The sequence below is a fragment of the Octodon degus genome, unplaced genomic scaffold (assembly GCF_000260255.1).
Source record: "Octodon degus isolate 3935 unplaced genomic scaffold, OctDeg1.0 scaffold00142, whole genome shotgun sequence".
NCBI lineage: Eukaryota > Metazoa > Chordata > Mammalia > Rodentia > Octodontidae > Octodon > Octodon degus.
In genome coordinates this window covers 5,320,494-5,330,860 of record NW_004524718.1, presented here as the reverse complement: position 1 = coordinate 5,330,860, position 10,367 = coordinate 5,320,494, and the positions used below count along the sequence as shown (strand labels likewise).

General features: G+C 35.0%; 1 non-coding gene across 1 annotated transcript; it reads left to right on the top strand.

Annotated features, from left to right (window-relative positions):
* The first annotated feature begins 1,751 nt into the window (after positions 1-1,751).
* LOC111812798 lies at positions 1,752-1,873 on the top strand. The gene has a single exon (XR_002818195.1). It is a non-coding gene; the product is annotated as a U6atac minor spliceosomal RNA (small nuclear RNA).
* The last annotated feature ends 8,494 nt before the right edge of the window (positions 1,874-10,367 follow it).

Genomic DNA, 10,367 nt, shown 5'->3' with positions numbered 1-10,367 from the left:
GCTCAATAGAATAAGCACTTCCCTGGCAAGCGCAAGGGTCTGAGTTCAATCCCCAGTTCAGCAAAATAATAATAATAATAATAATAATAATAATAATAATAATAATTCCACCTATATTTTTGGCAAGAAGATTTAGTGTTTCTGTCTTAATATTTAAATCTTTGATCCATTTTGACTGTAGCTTTGTGCATGATGATAGACATGTGTTTAGTTTTAGCTTTTGGCATGTGGAAAGCCAGTTTTTCCAACACCATTTGTTAAAGAGTCTGTCTTGCTTCCAGTGAGCATGTTTAGCCCCTTTATCAAAGATATGGTGGCTGAGTGTGTTTGCAGTTGTGTTTGCATCTTGCAATCTGTTCCATTGATCCTCACATGTGTCTCTATGCCAGTACCATGCTGATTTTATCACAGGGCCTTATAGTATAATTTCAGGTCAGAGATTGTGATACCTGTTGCCTTTCATTTGTTTCTCAGCATTACTTTTGATATTCTTGGTCTCTTCTGGTTCCAAATGAATTTAAAGAAAGTTTTCTCTAACTCTGAAGTATAATAATGGCATTTTAATTGGGATTGCATTAAATTTGCATAACATTTTTGGGAATATGGCCATTTTCACAATATTGGATCTTCCTATCCAGGATCATGGAATATTTTCCCATTTTTGTCAAATCCTCTTTGATTTCTTCTCTCAGAGTACTGTAATTTTCACTGCATAAATATTTTATGTCCCCTGCAACATTAATTCTTAGGCATTTCATTTTTTTTGAGATGTTAATGTGCAAGGCATGGCCTCTCTAATTTCTCTTTCAGTGTGTTCATTGTTTTTGTACAAAATGATACTGATTTTGGGTGTTTACTTTGTATTCAGCTATGTTGCTGATTTTGGTGACTAAATCTATAAGACTTTTGATGGAGTTTTTGTGGTCCTCTATGTAGAGTATCATATCATCATGTTTGAATATTAATAATTTCACGTCTTCTTTTACAATACTTATTCCTTTTATTTCCTTATGTTTCCAGAACTATATTGAATAGGAGTGAAGACAGTCGTCATCCTTGTCTTGTTCCTTTTTTTTTTTTTTAAAGTGAAGGCCTTTAGTTTGTGCCCATTTAGTGTGATGTTGGCTATTGGTTTCTCATAGTTGGCTTTTATCAAGTTGAGATGCAGACCATCTATTCAAATTTTGTATAGGGTTTTAATCATGAATGATTGTTAAACACTCATCTATTGAGATGACTATGTGGTTTGTTCTTGGTTCTATTGATATGATGTATTACACTATGTATTTGTGTATGTTGAACTATCCTTGCATCCTGGAATGAATCCCACTTGATCATGATGTGTAATCTTCTTGATGATTTGCTGCATTCTGTTTTCTAGTATTTTTTGAGGATTTTTGCATCTATATTCATTAGAGAACCTGTCCTGTAATTCTCTTTTTTTGGTTGGATCTTTCTCTGGTTTTGAAATTAAAGCAATACTTGCCTCCAGGAATGAATTTGGGAGAATCACTTCGCTTTCAATATCATTGAAGAGTTTGAGAAAAATTGGCATTAAATTTTCTCTAAATTTCTTGTAGAATTCTGCTGTGAATCCATCAAGACATTGGCTTTTCTTTGTTGGTAGGATTTTTTTAAAATTACATTTTCAATTTTCTTTCTTGGTATTCAGAGTTTGTATATCTTCTGGACTCAGCCTTGGCATTTCATATATATATATATATGAAACTGTCCTTTCCTCTGTGTTTTCCATGTTGTGTGAAATAAGAGAAGATAAGCATTCCCCTTGACAAGAATGGAAGATGCCCTCAGGCCTGCCAACACACATATAGTTAAGGCATTACCACCTACTCTCCTGTGTTTTAATTCCTGTGGGAGTGAAGATTTTGGAAGTAGGTATTGATAATCTTCTGAATTTATCTAGTCTATAGTGATTTCACCCTCTGCATCCTTTATTGCATGAATTTGTGTTTTATCTTTTCTTTTTTATTTGTGTTTTATCTTTTCTTTTTTATTATCAATTTTACTTAGTTTTTGAAGAACAAACTCTTTGATTCATTTATTCTTTGTATTGTTTTCTTCATCTGCAATGCATCAATTTTTGCTCTAACCTTTAATTTCCTACCCTTTTTGAAGTTTGGGCTTGACTTGCTCTTTGTCAAGAAGTTTGAGGTGCAGCAGAAGATCTTTTATTTGGGCTTGTTCTGTTTTCTTAATATGCAAATTACCACTATAAATTTTCCTCTTAAGACAGCTTTAATTTCATCCCACAGGTTTTGGTAAGATGTATTTGCATCTTCATTTTGACTTTAAATATTTTTTTAATATTTCTTCTTTAATTTCATCTGTGATCCACTGGTTGTTCAGGAAGTTGTTATTTAATTTCCATGTTTTTCTGGTGTTTTTGTTGCTTGTTTTGTCAATAATTTCTAGTTTTATTGTACTGTGATCAGAGAGTATGCATGGATAATTTCAATTGATTTGAATTTATGTAAGAGCACTCTATGTGCTAGTATATCATCTATTTTGGAGAATGTCCCATGAGCAGCTGAGAAGAATGTGTATCCCATTGTTGATGAGTGAAATGCTCTGTAAAGTTCTTTTTTATTCTTTTTTTTATTTTTATTTATTTGAGAGAGAGAGAGAGAGAGAGAGAGAGAGAGAGAGAGAGAGAGAGAGTGGTGTGTGTGTGTGGCCAGCTCAGACCACCAGGGGGCGGGGCTGGCTGGCATGTGGTGCTGGGGATCGAACCGTGGTCCCTGATGCTTTGCCAAGCTTGTTCCAAGTAGGTGCCTTAGACCACTGAGCCATCTCTCCAGCCCCTCTGTAAAGTTCTACCAAGACAATTTCTTCACGTTTGGTTTAGTCATGTTATTTCTCTGCTGATTTTTTGTCTAGTTGATTTATCTCTTTGTGGCAGTGGTGTGTTCAAGTTCCCCGTTATTATTTTATTATTGTTTATTTTATCTTTCATGTTTGTTAAAATTTGTCTTATGTAGGTAGGTGATCCTACATTGGGTGAATAAATTTATAATTGTTATCTCCTCATCTTGCAGTTTTCCCTTAACAAGTATGCTGTGTCCTTCTTTATCTCTTTAGATGGGTTTTTGCTTGAAGTTAATATTTTCAGCCACCAGGATAACTATTCCTGACTTTTTCTGATTTGCTCTGACATGGAGAATTGTATTCCATCACTTGACTTTTAGTCTGTGAATTTCCTTAAATGTGTTTCTTGTATGCAGGATATTGTTGGATTTTGTTTCTTAATTTACTTTGCTAATCTGTTTCTTTTGAATGGTGAATTGAGGTCATTTACATTGATGGTTATAAGTGATGGGTACTGACTTTTCTTTGTCATGTTATTTTCCTGTTATAGGTTCCATGCTTTTCCCTTCTTTTTAATTACTTCCTCTGTTTGGTGGTACCTTTATGTTCTTCTTGAAGCTGTGGTCATTTCTACCTCTTTCCACAATGTCTTTGTAGGGTTGGTTTGTTGATCATGAATTTCTTCAATTATTCTTTGTCAGGGTGCTTCAATCTGGGTTGGAAGTTATTTTCTTTCAGTGATGTATTCCTGAAATACCTTACTCTAAGCTCTTCTTGATTTGATTGTTTGCGTTGAGAAATCTGACAATATTTTTATGGGCTTTGCATTGTAGATGATCTGTTTCTTTTCTCTAACAGTTTTTAATATTCTATTCTTTTGCTGAATTTCTGAGATATTGGTTATTATGTGTCTAGATATAGATTTATTGTACTTATGACTGTGTGGAGTTCTATATGCTTTGCTCATCTGTATGTCAGTTTCTTTTCACATGTTTGGTAAATTCTCTGTTGGTACTTATGGAAATAGTCTTTCTATGTCATTTATGCTGCCGTCCACTGCTTCACTGACACCTATTATTCTTATATTATTTTTCTTTGCATCATCTTGTAGCTGCTAAACTGTTATTTCCTGGTTCCTTGCTGATTTTTTTAATGTATTTGGTACAGGGTCTCACTATGCAGCTCGGACTCATAGTGATCCTTTTGTTTTTGAACCTCTCCTACATGCATGATTCACCATGCCTGGTCTAAGTGGCAGGATCAGCTCACCTGAAGGCAGAGCCTGTGTAGCATGTGGTGCAGGGATGGAACCCTGGTCCCTGCACTTGCCTAAGCAGATGTTTAGTCTGCTGACCTATCTCATTGGCCCTTTTTATTAGTTTTAAGAGATTTTTTTAATTTCATGTTCATTAGCTGCAACACTGTCTTTGATATCTGAAAGTCTATCTTCAGTTTGATCCAGGTACCTTTACCAGCTTTCAATTCAGTTCTTTTTTCTTTTCTTTTCTTTTCTTTTCTTTTTTTTTTTTTTTTGCAGAACCGGGGATTGAACTCAGACCCTTGTGTTTGCCAGGGAAGCGCTTATTCTACTGAGCTATCTCCCTAGCCCCTCAGTTCAGTTCTTAATTTCCCAGATAGCTGTTTGAATCTGTTTCATACATTCTAATTCTTTTTTGTATTGTTCATTCAGTGTTTCCATCATTTTTATATTCTCTATTTTTGTACCTATGTCTTTTTTTTTTATCTCTGCTGAGCAATTCTTTCACAGTTATTGTCCTTTCAATTTGAATTTACAAGATTATTTCAGGTCTTATTTCTTTTGTAGCCTGATGGAATTTTTCCCTTAATTCAGTTGCTATCATTTCAGACATTTAAGTTTTGTGGTTTCCAAAATCTTGTATGTCTTTGTCTCTTAGATTTGCTCTGGGTGGGCTATATGATTGAAATTACCTTTTGCTTTTGTGTTTTGGCATTTTTGAAGTTCCCAGTAATCACTCTGACAGAGTTGCACAGGCCACCCAGAGTCTGCCAAAGTTCTTAAATAGCTCCAGGGAAGCTCCATGCCTGCTTGTGATGGGCTCACAGATTGAACCTTTTTAAATCCTGCAGGTCACTGAGTTCTCCTAAGTTCTTAAAAGTTTAGACTGGTCCTCACAGAAACTCCAAAACTGCACACTGGGGGCTATGAAAGGTCAGAGCTTCCCAGAGTCCCGCAGGCTTCCCAGAGTCCACCAAAGTTTTTTGCTCCATTTCTTTGAAGCACCACAATGTTTTGGGGCTTAAAAATCAGTCATTGTATTAGGAAAACATTAACTATAGAGCTAAGCTTTGCTACTTCTCTGAATTATTGCAGTTTATACCTGTTTCATAACACTGATTTCCTACAGTACTGTTGCATTACTTAATTTTACAAATTAATTGATGGACATGATCAAGAATTTTACAATTCAATTTTTATAGGAAATTGATGTAAATTTAATTGCAAATTTGTTTTTATTGTATTTTGGTATTGGAAAATGTGTACAAATATATGTGTTGTAGTTTATGAATCATTTAGACTTTCAAGGCACATTTTCATCGCACTTTTAAAATGCACATGATATTTATTAATATGTGCTATGAAAATAAGTTTGACTACATTAATAAAGTCAGTTTACATAAAACAAAATTTAAATTTTTCTACAATTAATAAAGTTCATAGATATATAGAAACTTTGTAACTGCTTGGAAATCATCAAGGAGAAAAAGGAGAGTAGTAGTATTGGCATCACACTTTTTTTTAACTGCCTAAGAATTAACTTTAGATTGTAAACTCTGTGAATTTTAAAGTAGTTGCCACTGACTTGTATTAAAATAATATCATTAAGCTTCTCTTCTGAAGGGTTAACAACTTAAGTTTGTAGGCTGATATTTTGATCTGACATGTGCCTAACAATTCCTTATTTTGTATGAGAAGACTGTGACTCAATACAAGTATCTCAGTAATTCAGACATGCAGCCCAGGTCAGCTCCAAGGGCTTCTTCTCTGATTGCTTAGGCAGGTCCAATACAGAGCTTAGCTTACACTAAAGCCTGCAGTTGGTAATTCTGTTGAGACCAAAGTGCGCAACTGCATACCTTCCACCATAAGCCAAGTAGAACTAAGGAGTGTATTAGCCAGGTAATTTGCCTAAACTATGTCAAAGAATTTTCCATTCCAGTTCCTTGAAGGAATTATGTTTACATGTAAAGGAATAGATTAGAAATAGTCAGAGGTCAAAAGAAAGAAAGGAAAAAGATATTTATATATATTTATGGGATAGCTTAGATAACTGTACAGCTGGTTTATGTGTGTATATTGAAAGGAGCAGCTAATGCTTAATTTTTTCTTCTTTTTAATTTCTTATACCTTTTCCTTTTATGAATTTTGCATATTTATATCTGTTAAGCTAAACAACTAATTTAAAGACAACACTATGTAATATAGCAACCATTATTGAATTCCTATTATTTTGCTTAGTGAAATTCTGCATTATTTCTAAGGAGATGATTTTTTCTTTTCTTACCATTTTGTATTCTTTAAAAAAATAAAAAAGAAACTATCAGAAGCAAGGACAGTTAAATGTAAAAAAATAAATAACTAAATATTACTTCACACCAAGGTTATAAATTTGAAAACCATTTAGTGGAAAAAAATTCATATTATTATTATTTTTTCTTTTTTCAGAAATGGGGATTGAACTCAAGTCCTTGTGCTTTCCAGAGAAGCACTTATTCTACTGAGCCATCTCTCCAGCCCTATATTATCGTTTTTATTATTCACATTTTCTATTGTAATCATTCTTAAACTGATTTATGATAATTTGCCTTATTTATCTAGCTTTCACAGCTGGTCAGTGCAAATAGTTTTAGTGCAACATTCATTTTTACCTAGGCCTAAAGATTATTTCATTCTTAGATGGTCCAACTCATTAGGTAACATTTGGCTTTTCTATAATACAATTAACTGTTTTTGTAAAACTAATTAAGATTGTATCTTCCTGCAGGTGCACAGCAGAATCATTCCACTGGTGGAGTGAAAATAAAATAGAATATTAATCTCAAATAATTTTAGAATTGAGGGCAGTTTCTTGGTAGTATTCAAATATGAAACAAGGTCCATGCAAGAAAATGCTTATTCTGAATTTATCTGTCTGTATATGAGGCCATGAGGAATTAATCACTTAAAGTAGCTGTGGGGAAGGGAAATAACAGCCAGAAGGAATAGAACAGAATGAATAATGGACTTAGGAAAAATCACATGAAAATGATTTTCACTGGAAAACAATGAGACATTATGGCCGTACTGCTAAATCATTGCTAGATTTGGAATTTCAGGAAGTTGGACTCTAATGTGTGGGTAATAGGAAAGAAATTGGTCACATAGTGTTCAAGTGGTAATTTCCATAAACGATGAAGTCAATAAGTTATTAGAGTTCTATTATTTTACATCAGGCTGACCTGTGAGTGAAGAGCAAAGTCTGTTAGAGATTCATGACTGTGGTCCTTCAGAGTTTTTAGAATGTTAGCTATAGCAATATAATTTCCTTCCAAATTCCAGAAAAAGCAAGTTGATGACCACAGACACTAATAGTAAATCTGGGCTGACTGGTTACAAATGTTTCATGAGATTTGTTGTGAAATGCAATGTGGTTAGAGCTGAATGTTTTTCCAGACCTTTATGCCCCAGTGATTTGTCCTGATCTGCTTCCTTCCCTCTGTGGTTGCAAGATGTCTATTTCTCTGTGTCCTGTGTTTAAGGATTTTTTTTTTTTGTATTTAGTGCGAGGTGTATAGGGTCTCACTACACAGATCAGACTCATGATCCTCCTGTTTTCAGGCTCCTAAATTCTGGGGTTACAGGCATGTGCCATCATGCCCACTCTCATTTGCTGTCTCAGCATGCCTTGGGGTCGGGGCCGGCATAGTTTGTGGTGCCCGGGGATTTAACTCTGTCCCCTGCGCTGTGTCTAAGCAGGCCCGTTAGTCCACTGTGCTATTTGGTTGGCTCTGTGTCTGAGTTTTATAGGAGTTGTGAGTATGGTTGAAGTCATATTGCTTAGTTGTGGGAGTTAGGAGGGGTCTCTTTAGTTACTTTATATGACAGTGCCTTATCATAGGTTTCATAATTAAAGTACTAGAATTGTCATATTGTTAAAAAACAAAATTTTTGCTTGAATGGTCACTATGTGAAAATTGAAAGTTTAGCTCTCAGTACTATAGGTACTCTAATCACATTATATTGGCTATAGAGCTAAGCTGGTCTTTGTTCCACAACTCTCCCCAATAGATAAAGAAATTTGAGCTTGGGCTTCTTATCATGTCCTAGGACAAGTGTAGTCTTTCTTTTCTTCCTAGTGGGCCATCACTTGACCAGAACTCTAATATTCGTTTTCTCCAGGGAGATAGAAGAATCTTAGACCATTGGAAGGAAGGTTACACAGAAGTGGATTGGGTGGAGGTCAATCAAGTTTAAATTTTGTGGACTTCACATAAAAGGACACTGTAGAACATGTGTTGCCTTGTGCTCTGAATGCAGTACACATTGTCTCTTAACAGTACTCTGCTTCTGTTTTAGCACTCGTTGGACCATTGCATCCATGCTTATCTATGAACCTCTCTCCTGTGCAGGATGAAATTTTTCTCAATGTGGTAAAATAATACAAAATTAATCGTTTTGAGTGCATAATTCAACACCAGTAAGTATATTTATAATGTTGTGCAATGATCACCATCATCTATCTTCGGAAATTTTTATCTTTCCAAACTGAAATTCTCACCATGTTAAACAGCAACTGCTCATTCCTCTCCTCTCTGTACCTGATAATCATCGATTTGCAATTTATAAAATTGACTACTCTAGGCACTTCATACAAGCGGAGGCATACAGTAACTGTCCTTGTGACTGGCTCATCTTATTTGGTATTTGGTAAAGTTCATCCATGATGCAACATATATCAGAATTTCCTTCATTTTTGAGGTTGAATAATATTCCACTGTAGTTCTACACCACGCTTTGCTTATTCACACACATGTTGCTGAATGTGGTTGCTTATAGTTATTGTGGCTAGTGGTGCTATGATATGGATTTAATTATCTCAGAGTCTCTCCTTTTAATTCTTTTGGGTATATACTCAGGAGATGAATTCATGGATCATGAAATTCTATTTAACTTTTGGTGGAACCGTCATACTATTTTCTATAATGGCTGCAGTGAGTGTTTCAGTTTTTTCATATCCAAGCTAGCACCTTTTTTCTCTCACACATTCCCTTCCCTCCCTCTCTCCCTTTCCCTTCCTTCCTTCCTTCCTTCCTTCCTTCCTTCCTTCCTTCCTTCCTTCCTTCCTTCCTTCCTTCCTTCCTTCTTCCTGGCCCATCATTCCTTCCTTTTGCCCAGAAAATAGTGATAACTACACGTTTCTGCCTGGGCTGGGATGTCTTCATCTCCATAATCCTATCACTTGACACATATACCTGGCTTATGTAGATATTTAATATATATCTAATAAACTATGAAATGGTTCTAGGTGAGACTCATTATAATGAGAAACTATATTTGGCATGGATTTAGATGAAAAAAAGATTTTATAAAAAATTGTTCTCTCATAATCTCACCTCTTCTTTGCCATTCCTATGTGGAATATATTCAGTAAAAGAAAATTTAGAGAATTGCTAAGTAAAGTTCTATGCCAAGTTTTTCAAAGATTGTGTCACCTATAGGTGGACAATTTTTGTTTCAAGAAAATTTTTTTGTTTCCTTTGTTTGTATAGATTGAAGCAATCAGATGCTTTATTCTTTGGGATACATATTATCCTAAACTTCTTTAATATGCTAAACTCAAACTACTTTGAATGGGTGATCAGGAAGATGAATGAGTTCATGTGAGAGCCAAGTAGGCCCTGGGAAGAAATATATAGAGAAAAAGAAATTCTTTTTTTTTTGGTAAATTCCAATATCATTAGAATATTGGATGGGATTAGAGGACTCTAACAAAAATTGCCAATAATTAGACACAAAGGTCACTAAGAAGACTCCATATTGGTGATTTTCTTAGTTATTTTTCTTTTGTTACTGAGACAAAAATACTCAACACCTTAATGCAAGGGCAAAAGGTCCATTTAGCTCACATTTTGTGGAGATCTCAGCCCATAATCCAGTGGCGGGTGACACATGGCAGAGGGCCAAAGTTTCACAATGGTAGAAGACATCAATAGCAACAAGAGGAGAGAGAGAGAGAGAGAGAGAGAGAGAGAGAGAGAGAGAGAGAGAGAGAGAGAGAGGTCTTATTCTATCCCTTATACAATATCCAGGTATAGGGATTAGAGCAGTGCCAAGTCATTCAGTGAACTGACCCAGCAATGACCCACTCTTTTTTTTCCATCAAGTATTTTTTTCCATAATTTTATTGAGAGACAAATAGCTATGAGACAGCTTCAAATCAAATTGCTAGGACAGTTTCAATAAGTAACACATTGCATACTATCTTCCTAGTGTTTATTTGCTACACAAGATGCAGACATGA